We start from the raw sequence: 14231 nt of genomic DNA on the forward strand, positions 1-14231 counted from the left end.
CTTTCCAGCACCTCTCTGAGCCATGTGTGGCTTCCACTATCCTTGCATTCTACCTAGTCCAGGGAGCAGATAAGTATAGCTGAGTCTTTGTGGCACATAGCTGGGGCAGAGGGTGGGGTAGGATTTATTAGTGGATACACTCACACACTTTCAATGGAGATACAAGAGTTCGGGATCATATGTAGTAATGAAATGTTCATGGGACACATAGCATGTGGGGAGTCTCTGTTAACCTACAAAAGCTTTATTCATTACTGTTGCTTGAGTATTACACGTGCACCCACTTATACTCACTTGTCCTGCTGCACCATGGCTGGAGGATGTACAGGCACTGGAGAAGACTAGAGTGCTCTGTAGATAATTGTATGCATGAATTGGGGGTCTTCCATCAAAGCTTGTCCTTTTATTCTTTGCCATCAACATCTGTTAGACATTCCCTTCCACATCAGCCTTTTGTTCACCTGTTAGATTGCTGGGTCAAACATTATGTGCTGCATGGGAAATTAACTTTCTTATCTCTGGTTGCTGTCCTGGTCCTTGTCTGATCTGGATGGACTGTTGCCTTGTGACCTATTTTCTCTGGTAGCTGGCGTCCAGGCTTGGTCTGATAGCTTCCTTGTTTTTCACCCTCCTTTGCAGATCTACATTTTTTCTCAGGTTCAAATTCTGTTCATCTGTCTCTCTCAATATTTTATTTCCTGTAACAGCCTGAGAGATACTGGTGAATCAGCAATTGTGCATAGAGGTGTATGCATCGTTAGCCCCTCCTGCTGCCAATGGCTGCATTTGTACAACATGCTGAGCAGAATTAATATTAACAAGGACTTTTTGTGTGTGGCTTATTGTGATGTGTGAACCTGCTCTGTTTGGTTAACGTTGGATGCAGTGTATTGTGCAAAACCATAAAAGAGGTTACTTCAATATCCAGGATGAGCATCATCAGTGAATACAGCCAAGATGTGGGTTGCTGATCAGTTCTCCTCAAAGGATTGGGAACCTCCCTCAATTTGCACTGGACAAAAAGGGGATGATGATGAGGGTTCAGCCTTCTCCATTTCCCTAGATACCATGGAGAAAGTGCAGCCCACCACTGACTTTGGCATAGTCCAGACTGAGTTCTGGAAAGCCAGTGTTTAATGGGATGATGGTAGTGTTCCTTCAACATTTTATTCATCTCTCTCTCCCTTTTTGAAAATTAAATATTCATGACAGTTAAATATTCATGGACTGTTTGGAATGGGGATTTTAAATGTACTAGATGATGAGAGAAGTTTTTGATGACACAAAGATTTTTGTCTGCTTGTTAGCCAGCTAGGTTTCCTGAATTGTTCAGATTAAAGTCATTTTTAAAGTGCTTTCCACTATGGTATTGGAGTTTTATGTCAGAGTGAGAGAGGAACTAATATTTATATAATATTAATTTGTTGCTTTATCACAGAGGTGAACAACCTTTCTGAGGAGTAGTGCACTGAGGGCCATGATCCAAAAAGTTGGCAGTGAGGATAACAATGTTTAATTAAATTAATTGAATACAATAAATAGCCTAATAGTAGCGCCTTCTGTCACAATGCTTCAGCAGGTGGGATGGAAGCTCAACAAGATCAGGCTTGATTAATACTTGAATGAGGAATTACCAGGGAATCTCAGGGCTGGACTGGGAAATGGAAAAATAATCCTGAAATATAATGCAGGTAGTCCTCATTTAGTGGACATACAGTGACCATTCGCAGTTACGACTGTGATGAAAAAGTAACTTTGCAACCTATCCTCACATTTATGACTTCACAGGTCTATAAAGCAAAGGAAAGCTGAAGTAAGATCATAAGCACAGTTGCAGTTTCACTTAGCGATTGCTTCGCTTAATGGCCGAGTTGCCAGTCCCAATTGTGGTCACTAAACAAAGACTACCTGTAGTACCTGTAGTAAAAAGAGGGATAGTGGATGAATTTGTACCCAAGGCTGTCAGTCTGGGACTATGTTCAAATATCTTACTAATTTGGGTGTTTTTAACATTTGTTTCAATATGCAAAAAGGCACTTAGACATGTCTTGTTTCAATATGAAAATAAGGTCACCATTGCTGAGAATTTGGGTAGCTGAAATCTGCAAAATATTGGGAATAAGGATGTAATGCATTTATCATCATCATCATTTAAATTTGTATACCGCCCAACTTCCAATAACTCTAAATAAATTGGAATTTGGGTTAAGCAATAACATGGCCAAGTTTGCTACTCACACTAAATTATTACAGCTGGGAAAAACTCAAGCAGTCTGAGAAGCTCCAAAAGGACATCTGTCTTCAAACTAGGTCAATGGGCAGCCAAATTTAGCAGTGAAGTTCAGTATAAGAGTATAAAGCAATGGCCACTGGGGAGAAAAAAAGTTAACCATTACTGAAACCATCGTTTCCATCTCCAAGCAGCAGTGAAAAATTAGATAGAAAAGAAACCTTTCCATAAACCTTGTATTTTAAGACAAAATGTGGGGTGGGGACTAGTCTTCCCTTCAGAAAAATAAAATATTCCATATACTGTATGTAGGTCTGTGTATCTGCTGGCTGTGTTTGTCATATGGGTGTTAGTTTCCAACCCCATTGCAAAAAAGGATACCGTAAGGGACCTTTAAAAGTATGGGGGACTGAAGTTCTTTTGTAAAAGATAATTGTTTGTTCGTTTTTTACTGCAGAAAAGGAAAATAAAGTAGCATAATGTTTTGCCTGCTGTGGCGAAATTGGATAGAGCTGGTTTTATTCTCCATCTCTTACTGAACAAAAATAGCTTTAATTGCCAGGATATGCAGCAGCCAGGCAGACAAAAGTAATTACACCAGGGACAGTCATTGAAGTTCCTTTGCCCCCAAATATGATAGTCAGTTGCTAAGATGGTTTTAAAAAGAGGACTATCCAAGTAAAGTTCAATATCTGAAATTATCAGGTGGTGTGTTTGTTTTCATGCAAGGGAAGGAAGCAAATCAATTAAAATGTAATTCCAGGACTGCCTTAGTATTTGCACACTCCTATCTATTTGGCCATGACTTTTGGAAACAAATACAGCTATGAAAGCTATTAGATCAACATAGGCCCACTTCTCATTATACCCAAAGTTAAGCACTTTATTTTAAGCTTCTCAGAGTTCCAAAAAGGTTGGAGGTTGACTGAGAAGTGTTATCGCTGTGACATCTTTTTCTGTGCTCTCATGATCATGTCTTGACTTCACCGTGCAGAGGTAGGATGCAGGTCACTGTCTCAGTGGAACAGGGAGAAGACCTAGGCTTGGTGCAATTTGCTTCTGAGAATTTCACTTCTCCTTTTTCAGGCTGGGGAAAACCCCTGCACTCTTGCAAAAGAGCCTTTGGGTTCTCTGTAGATGATGGAGGTTTTCTACACTCAGTAGAGGTCTCTGGGTGGGTCAGACTTCCCTGCTTTCAGCTGATGGAAGTGAACTGCAACAGTTATACTTCTAAATGAGGTGTAAGGCAACACTGAAGTTTAATACATTATAAATATGATAGCTGAGAACAGCTGTTAATTGGGTTCTGAGAGCTGCAGTGTCTGGGAAGATTTTATGGAATGGATAAAACAAGAGCATCTGTAAACAAAGGATGCTTCCTGGGTTTGGGAGCTAAGGAAAACAGCTGCTTGGGTTAGTACTTGGGTGGAAGAGCACCGGGAAATCCCAGTGCTGTAGGTTAGATGGAGAACTTGGGAAAAAATATCCCAGAGAAGGTAGTCGTAAATCACCTCTTTACTATTGCAAAGGAAACTACAACTTCACAGAGTTCCCAGGAATTGAGCTCAACTCAAAGGAAACTTTACTTTGGGGGACCTTTGTATGTATGTATGTATGTGAGTTTCCTTTTAAATACGTTCAGTAGGGAAGACACAACAGAGGTATTATGTTCTCTGCCTAAAAACAGCAGGGAACTACACCACTAACTTGTGGCAGCAGCAGCAGCAGCAGCAGCAGCAACAGTGGAAGAAATACCATCAAGGCAATTAACACCTGGGCAATTCCAGTCATTAGACGCACAACTGGAATAGTAGACTGGACTCAAGCAGAACTAGAAGCCCTGGATAGGAAGACCAAAAAAACGATGACTATTTATTTATTTATTAATTATTTATTACATTTATATGCCGCCCATCTCCCCCAGAGGGTGACTCTGGGCGGCTCGAATGAATTATGTCCTTCATCTGCATAGTGATGTTGACAGACTCTACTTACCAAGGAGCATAGGGGTGTGTGGAATGTTACAAGTACCCCAGACAGTTGAAGAAGAAAAAAGAGAATTAGAAGAATATCTGAAGTGAAGAAGATGCACTGAAGCTAGTACACCATGAAGGCTTGCTGAATACTGAAGAGACCAAACTGGTCTATAAGAAAGACCAAATGAAGAATAGAAAAGAGACACGGCAAGGCAAAGTATTACATGGCCAGTACACAAAAAAACTAGCAGGCAAAGCAGATAACCACAAGACCTAGCAATGGCTAAGAGCAGGAAAGCAGAAGAAAGAGACAGAGGGGCTAATTCTGGCTGCACAAGACCATGCCTTAAGAACAAATGCATACAAAGCCAGAATTGAGAAGACAGCAACAGACAGCAAATGCCATCTCTGCAAAGAAGCTGAAGAAACAGTGGACCATCTAGTTAGATGCTGCAAGAAGATCACACAGACTGACTACAAACAACGGCATGACAAAGTAGCAATAATGGTGCATTGGAATATCTGCAAAAAATACCATTTGCCTGCAAGCAAGTACTGGTGGGAAACACAAAGTGCTCTAGGACTTTAGAATTCAGACAAGCACCTGCCACACAACACTCCAGACTTAGTAATTGTTGATAAGAAAGACAAAAAAGTCTGGATAGTGGACATTGCAATACCTGGAGACAGCAGAATAGAAGAGAGAGAACTGGAGAAAATCACAAAATATAAAGACCTGCAAATAGAAATAGAACGACGATGGCAAAAGAAAGCAAAGATAGTACCAATAGTAATAGGTGCCTTGAGTCCAATCCCAAAACATCTGGAGTACCACTTGAACACCATCAGCATTGACAAAATCGCCATCAGTCAGTTGCAAAAGGCAGCTTTACTTGGACCAGCTTACATCCTGCAACAATACCTTTAACACCATCAAACAACAACATCTGCCTATCCCAGGTCCTTGGGAAGGACTCAATAGGAGGATAAAAATGCCAAATCCAGTCTGAACATCTGGCTGACTGTGTGACCAACCATAATACGTTGTTATTATTATTATTTCCAAAAATTGGCAGTATGGCTACAGGGGGTTCTGGGAGTAGCAATAAAAGCAGGGGGAGAGCTTATAAATCACCTATGGCCCTAGGGCTACAATTTGCTTACACCTAATACAGTATAAAGTAGATTATTAAAATAATCTCAGTTTACAAGTAAGGAAGGCAGTGGCGCATCTGTGGGAAGCATGTTTTTCCTAAGAAAATCCCTACAGCCAAATTGCTTTTCCAAGCATCACTAGTCTAAGGCAGTGTTTTTCAAACTTGGCAACTTTAAGATGGGTGGATTTAAACCCCCAACCAGTGTGCTGGGTGGGGAATGCTGGGTGGGGAATTCTGGGAGTTGAAGTCCAGCCATCTTAACATTGCCAAGTTTGAAAAATACTGGTCTAAGGCAGACTTCTTCAACCTGTTGCAGTGCAGAGGTGTTGAATGGCAAGTCCTTCCAGGGCTTTTTCTTCTTTAATTCATTTGCTCCTCTCCCTTATCCCTTCCTTTCTTCTTGAGAGTAAGGATGAGAGGGTGTTCACCTTATATACTGCATATTGTCAAAAGATTGCTTAGCTATCTCCCTGTTAATAAAAATATTTATAGTCATCTTCAAAGTTAAGGATTGAGGATGCAAAGCAGATTTTAATTAAATGAATCTTGGTCTAATTATGATGACTCATTTATTGGATGCATCTCAATACAATTTGTCACCCTTGGCACATTCAGGGGAAAATTGCATGGTGGCCAAGCGCATCCAAAAGGGATGTGATACCAGGCCTGTGTGCCTATTTCTGGAGCTGCAGATGTGTCCAAGAGGTGAAATTTGAACAGGTTGTCATGGTCAGATTCTGTCAACTTTTGAAATTTCCTAGAAGAGCAAAATTATTTCAGAATGTCTGTGGTATTGGGAGAAAATTTGCAAGATCTGAAGGCTTCCACAGTTAGGTATCATTTGGGTTATTATCTTGTTAGTCTTTAATCCAAGTCACATGCAGCTTGTATATGCTTAACACCCCCACCACATTGTCTCCTTTGAATTACAAGCTATTAAAGGCAGGGCTTTGTCAATTTTGCCTGTTTAATTTCATAATTAAAGTGCATGTAAAGTTCTGTCTTCCTGTCATAAGATACAGTGATGGATATTAGCTTAAATGCCTAAGCTAATCAGTTGAGTTTTAACCAAATTTATGGAAAAGTTTGTCCAGGTCTGATAGCTTGCATGGAAGCTCCATATTCAGAAGCAATCCATTTGGGTGGTCAAACACTCTCCCAGGTCCTCCTTTTAGACTTCATACTGGAATCAAATTCACCATTGTGAGCTATTTATTTATTCATGTTATTTATATGGTGACCTAACTCATAAATAGTGACTCTGGGCAGCTTAACCTTACATAGGGTTAAAAACATAAGCAAACAAACAAACAAAAAGTAATAAAACACACAAACACACTGCAATAACAGCATAACCGAGGCCAAGGCACAACATATTGCAATTCCAAAATCTTTACTGGATAAGCTTATCCAATGCTGTGGCCCAATGCCCGGAGGTGAAGGGGGAGGATTTCAAGACCAATAGGTTTGGGGCCCTCTGAATTTTGGGTTGGTATGCTGTTCCAAAGAGCAACACTGAGAAGGCATGCTTCCTGAGTCCCACTAGGTGACATTGCTTCATGGAAGGGAACTGAAACATGCCTACCCTGGCAGATCTCACAAGGCAGTCCCTTTATGGATAGTAACTACTGCTGGATATTGGACTAGATCAGTGTTTCTCATCCTCAGTAATTAGTATGTGTGGACTTCAACTCCCAGAATTCCAAGCCAGCATGCTGGCTGGGGAATTCTAGGAGATGGTTTACACATCTTAAAATTGCTGAGATTGAGAAACACAGGACTAGATGGACCTCCATGTGACTGATATACCATGGGTCTTATTTTCTCTATGCAGTCTGTTCTTGTCCTCTTAGAGAAGCTGGTGAGAGCTTCCGGTGGCAGAAGAAACAAGGGTTGAAATTCTCATGGAGTGCATAAGGCCTCTTCTATGGTGGCCCCTTACTTAGGTATGTTCTTCCTTTCATGAGACCCAAACATCTGTCTCTCTTTGGGATTTTAGGAAGGAAACAACCCCTTTATTTGTTTCATTAATTCTCTGGAGATGACGACTTGTTCTATGACTGATTTTAAAACAATATCTTAAACATTTATGTACCGCAATTTTTATGTAGGTTTTGTTAATTATTGTGTTGGCTTGAGGGATTCCAGACTGAGTGGAAAATCAGGACAGAAATATACTGCTGAACTAAAGACTGTTAGTGTCACTGCTTGACTACCTGAAGTGGTGTGCCTATAGCATAAAATAGAGCATATAAACATATTGAACTGTTGGGTAAAAAGAGAGCATTGGTCCAGCATGATTTATTCACTAAATAGTTTGCCTGGATTATATCAAATCTGGTAAAATATCCTTAAACTCCCCCTTCACTACCCCCACCCTGATTTTTAAAAATTTTCTAAGAACGTCTTTAGGACTACAAGTTATTAATAGAAATAAATATTTTCCTGAAGACCAGTACTTCATTATGTAGTGTTCTAGCCTGAGTTTGATTCAATTAATATCATTTTATAAGGTTTGGGCAGAAGTAGATGATACCAGGTTGAAAATGCCAGAATCAGGAATATCAGGCACTGAACCTGGGATTTTATGGTAGCCTTTCCAGTTTGGACCTTCCAGATATGTTAGATTTCAGCTCTGAGATTTCTGGGACCTAAAGTCTAATACATTTGACTTTCCCCCAAAATGGCATTGTTTTAGAAATACCAATTTATGTTCAAAGCAGATTTTCTGCCATTCAGCTTTAATCTTTCCTCAGTACAGTTCCATCCTTTGAGGGTCACTGATGAAGATTATGCTGCCTAGAATCCTTTTGATGATCCCCCTGAGTTTTGTCCTCACCATGTCATATTCCCCCAAATAATGTACAGTGCTGTGCAAAAGTTTTAGGCAGGTGTGAAAAAATGCTATAAAGTAAGAATGCTTTCAAAAATATATATTGTAATTGTTTATGATTATCAATTTACAAAATGCAAAGTGAGCAAACAGAAGAAAAATCTAAATCAAATCAATATTTGGTGTGACTACCCTTTGGCTTCAAACCAGCATCAATTCTTATACTTGCACACTTTGTACACTTGCACAAAGTCAGGGATCTTGTAGGATTAGAGTCAGGTGTATGATTAACCAATTGTACCAAGCAGATGCTAATGATCATCAATTTCATATGTAGGTTGAAACAGTCATTAACTGAAACAGCTGTGTAGGAGGCTTAAAACTGGGGGGGAACAGCCAAACTCTGCTCCTAAGGTGAGGCTGTGGAAGACAGTTTCATGTCACAGGTCATACACCATGGCAAGATTGAGCACAGCAACAAGACACAAGGTAGTTATACTGCATCAGCAAGGTCTCTCCCAGGTAAAAATTTCAAAGCAGAATGGGGTTTCAAGATGTGCTGTTCAAGCTCTTTTGAAGAAGCACAAAGAAATGGGCAATGTTGAGGATTGTAGATGCAATGGTTGGCCAAGGAAATTTAATGCAGAAGATGTAAGACACATCATGCTTACTTCCCTTTGACATCAGAAGATGTCCAGCAGTGCCATTAGCACAGAACTGGTGGAAACCAGTGGGACCCAGGTACACCCATCTACTGTCTGGAGGAGTCTGGCCAGAATAGGTCTTCATGGAAGAATTGTGGCCAAAAAGCCATATCTCTGACGTGGAAACAAGGCTAAGCGACTCAACTATGCATGAAAGCATAGGAACTGGGGTGCATAAAAATGGCAGCAGGTGCTCTGGACTGATGAGTCAAAATTTGAAATATTTGGCTGTAGCAGGAGGCAGTCTGTTCGCTGAAGGGCTGGAGAGCTGTACAATAATGAATGTCTGCAGGCAACAGTGAAGCATAGTGGAGGTTCCTTGCAAGTTTGGGACTGCATTTCTGCAAATGGAGTTGGAGATTTGGTCAAAATCAATGGTGTCCTCAATGCTGAGAAATACAGGTAGATACATATCCATCATGCCATACCATCAGGGAGGCATGTGATTGGCTCCAAATTTATTCTGCAGCAGGACGACGACCCCAGACATACAGCCAAAGTCATCTTCAGCGTAAAGAAGAACAAGGAGTCTTGGAAGTGATGGTTTGGCCCGCACAGAGCGCTGAACTCAACATCATCGAGTCTGTCTGGGATTGCATGAAGAGACAGAAGGATTTGAGGCAGCCTACATCCACAGATCTTTGGTTAGTTCTTCAAGATGTTTGGAACAACCTATTTGCCGAATTCCTTCAAAAACTGTGTGCAAGTGTACCTAGAAGAATTGATGCTGTTTTGAAGGTAAAGGGTAGTCACACCAAATATTGATTTGATTTGGGTTTTTCTTCTGTTCACTCACTTTGCATTTTGTAAATAGATAAACACAAACAATTACAATATATCTTTTTGAAAGCATTCTTACTTTACAGCATTTTTTCACACCTGCCTAAAACTTTTGCACAGTCCTGTATATGTCAAAAAGCTCTACATCCAAGTATTCCTGCTCCTAGCTGGATTTTGAGGGAATCCCCAGCACTTTCCTTGTGGCACTTCAGAGCAAGCCAATCTAATTTTGGCTCATTGCTTTTGAAATACGCTGGGTTTTAAATGGTGCCAAGTTGATTTTGCAGCAAAGCAACCCTGCCGAGCTGCGAGAGAATGCATAGATGCTCCAAGGACCTGGAAAATTTGGAAGGGGTGTGGGATGCCCCTCCCTGCTACAACTTGACATCAGCAAGAATAGTCACATTCTGATTACAGAGGAGAGACTTTGTGCATCTTGCAAAGTGGCAGTTTTAGGGTTGTAATTTGTAAGCTTTCAACTGCTACGCATCAAAGCAAAGTGGCAACGAGGCTTGAAATACAGTCATGCTGGCTTTCCGCCCATATTAGTTTTTCCTGCCTTATGTGACTGATATTTGTATCTTGTTTTGTTTTGATGGAAAGTAATGAGGAATCAGTTCTGAAGATACAGCTGTATGTAGCTAGTTTGGAAAAATTTTCACATTTCCATTTGTAAACCATTTTTTTGTCTGCCCAAAAAGTCTCTTTGAAGGCACAAAAAGATACAAGAATGAAAATAAAAATAGAACAATGAAATCAAAACAACGAGAAATATTAAAAGGGTGTCTTTATTAAAAACAAAACTGGGCAATGTAAAAAATGCATAAGCAGTAATAACCACCACAAAGCAAAACAAAAAACAAAAAAACAAAATTGAATCCAGGCCAGAAGTGTGATGAAAGCAACCATTTTCTGTTCTTATCAAATGACCAAGAAATAGAGCCTACTGTAGCTGAGAAGTTGATTATGGAGAAGAATTCCATAGTCTGGTTTATACAGTCTCTCTAATCTGAATCCTCATCAACTGCAATGCCAGTGATGGGGCAGGATACACATATTTCACTAACTTTAGTGGCCTTATCGGAAAATATATATATCATGTGCAGGAAGAAATATGCCAGTAGATGCCTCCCTCCTGCAACACTCATGTTTCCAGAATGGTTCAGAGCTGGATAAATCTATCAAATTATTTTTCACTGGTTAGTTCTTCAGTGCTGGCCAATTACCTGCTGAATGGCTTTTGCTGTCACAAATTTAATAATGAAAGGCTACATGTTTCCACGGAACTAGAGAGAGGTAGGCATGGTCATTGGTCATGGTAGCTAAATGGAACTCCCTGATCCCATGAAGATGCCCGCTGCCACTGTAATGTATCTGGATGTATTTATTTTATTATTTATTCCAGTCAATTTATACAGCCGCCCATCTCATAAGCAGTGACTCCGGGCGGCTGACAGAATTTTAAAAATCAATAAAAACAACCAATCACAATAATATCCATATAACAATAGCTAAGGATAGCAACAATCATAATTTAGCAGCTGTCCCACAGAATACCAAATGCTGGAGATGGGCCACTGAGGAAAGCTGTTTACTTTGAGGAAAGGGAATATGTTAGAAAGACCCTGCCAGGCTAGGCAGACTCCTCAACAGTGATTCTGATCTTTTGCAGGGTTATGCGTTATTAAGCCTGAGACAGTATGAAATGTTTTACTTGCACTGATCTGTGACACTCATTCACACATTCTGGGCTACACACATCTGAGGGTGTAAGGGAACATCAGATGTAGATAAGAAATTAGCTCCCCATCACCAGAGGAATCTCCCTGTATGTAGAAAATCAGCATGCCAAGAAAAAGGTAGGTTAAATTCTCTGCATGCTCCAAAACATCTTTAAGAACCTGACTTTCAGCCCAGCTCTTAGAACCGATCAGTATGATTCCATCATTTCAACTGCACATTGTAACGTCTCTTAACTTTAAAAAGGGGTGCAGGCCTAACTTTCTGTACAGAGAAAGCTAACGTTTCAGGGATAACCTGCAATACATTGGCAGTGTGCCCATAGACACCTTCCTGGATGCCCACCAGCTTCCTGTCCCACCTAATTTTTTAAAAAGATTTTAAATACATAGAAAGCTGGTTTGCTGGAAAATAAAGTACAGCCTCTAGCAACATAATTATTTATAGAAATACCTTTGTACCTTGTAGAAGCCCCCCCCCCCCCCCCAGCTATGGTAGAAGACACTGAGGGGCTAGTTTGGCTTCTGGTAAATGGGCTTTTTGTGTCTGGCCATATTCTACACAATGAGTATTCTGTGAGGCAGCAAATTTCCTATGGCAGTCCTTTTGTGAATACATTCCCAACATGCTTCAAAATTCCAAATATTGCTGATTTTGGGGGGGAAACCCGCCTATGTTCACACGGCTTGATAAACCAAGCAGCTGCAAAAACACAAGTCTTCAGTGATGCCATTTAAAAATGGGTGTCTTCCCTCTGGTTGCCTTGGGCTCCCCCTGCCTGTGGTAATTCAGTTTCTGCTCTGGTTTTGCTTCTGTGTTGGCAGGCAGCGTATGTACTGAGGCTCAAACCTCTGCAGAGGGCAGCAAAGGCCAGGTTTTAGCTGGGCTCTGGGATCCACGGGCTTTTTCATTCCTCTATTCCCAAAGATAGTATATTTCTTGTTAAACTGCTGAGCCTCCGGAGGGCCCTTTGTCACCCTCTCAGCAAGGCCTAACAGCCTGTAATCCAATTAACAGAATGGCTGCTGTAAACCTCTTTGCAGCTTTGCTGGGGAAGCCATAGACTCTAGTAAACATCAGATGATCTGCTGGCTGTTTGATTTCTGAAGCTGTGGGCTGAGACCCTTCCTCCAATCCAGCAGCTTCAGTCTGACTTCTCACATGCACAAAGAGGCTCTCTTCTTTATTAGTAACTCCTGTGACATATGGTGTCATCTGGAGTTAACTCACAGGCCCATCTTGCTCAATATTGGGTTTTTTGTTTTGTTTTTTTAATGCTGGTTCTCTGTTAGCACTGGTGGGGGGTGCTTATGTCGCAGCTCCTCTGCAATGCTTTTTAACTGGAGATGTCAGGAAAAAGGGAATCCATGACTCTCCATGTAAGTAGGAGCTCTGCCCATTTGGCCCTCCCCCCACCAATAATCTAAGGGATGAACTTTCCACATCAAAGGTCAAATGAAAGCTCTATTCATATAATAGATGTCCATCCTTGTTCTCTGTAAACTAAGACTACAAAAGCATCCTCTGTAATCTAAAAGCTGATCTGCATTGTTTCAAAGGTTGGTCAAGCTCACTTGCTCAGCAAATCATTATGAAAATTGCTGATTCCATTTTGCATCAAAGAGCTAGAGTGCTTCATATAGGTCAGGACTGGCCATACTATGAGACACATTGAAGGCTTACAGACCTGGTTCATGCATTGACCTAGAGGAAACAGAGAATGGCCTTGAAGAATAGGAGGAAGAGCCACTACCAAGCGCAGCTTGAGTCCTTTCCAAGAAACTAATTTGAGAAAATGTCTCAGACAAGCCCCTAATTCACATGATGATAAAGTGGGGGTGAGGGGAAGCACATTCAGACTTGCAAACTTCCGTTAGTAGAGCTGTAACAAAATAGTCCTGATCTACATGCCATTGGTTTCTGAATCTGGTGTATCTTATAGGGCTGACATCGACACTGTTGCACTTTATTCACTCAGTATGCTACAGATTCCCTAGATTCACACAACCTCCTAAATCACAAATCAACTACATCATGGCTTAGTGCCATATATGAGCCTACGTATGTGTGCTTCCCACCTCAAAGCGCAGAGAACTGCACATCAGTTTTCAAAAATTGTAGTCAGGTTTGGCTTGCAGCCCAGTTCTCACAAATTGTCCACCACTGCTGTGAATAGTCATTCCTAACCTTGAATTATTAAGTTGCTTTCTGTTCTGATATATGATTCAAACATACAACCTCAGCAATTCAGGCTATTCCCATTTGGAACCCGTGTTCCAAATCAGGTGCGCAGCAACATAGAAGAATCCAAAAGCTTTGTATAGAAGGCATCTGTCATGGTCCAGCACCCCAAAACCTAATTATTAAAGTTTGAGATTCATTCTTTAAAAGCCATCTAAAGAGTGGCCCAATGCTAAGATGGAGATAGTAACACAATATATGTGTGTTGACTCCACTTTGGTCAGATGTTTCAGAGGTCCAGTTTCTTTGAAATGAACTTAGCTTAGTTTTAATTTTGGTTAGTTTTTTTTTTTTTTTAACTCAATGTACTGGGGTGAACTTGCCAGTTTGGTAATCTTGAGACTCAGTGGATTTAGGGAACCCAGGAAATGGGTTAATTAGATAGACTGTGTAAATGTGGCCATTTATAGGATAAGAGCCCACAGCATGTAACTTTTCAAGAGATTTTAAGGGAACCCATCCAAGTCATAGCACTTCCTGAAGAGCAAAATCGATTCTTAGCTTCCTTCCCCACCATTCCAGTACAGAAATTTTTAAAAATATTCTGCAACGACCCTATCCCAAATCGGA

The sequence above is a fragment of the Python bivittatus genome, unplaced genomic scaffold (assembly GCF_059951505.1).
Source record: "Python bivittatus isolate LINGU-HERP-01145 unplaced genomic scaffold, Pbiv_v1 ctg000690_np1212, whole genome shotgun sequence".
NCBI lineage: Eukaryota > Metazoa > Chordata > Lepidosauria > Squamata > Pythonidae > Python > Python bivittatus.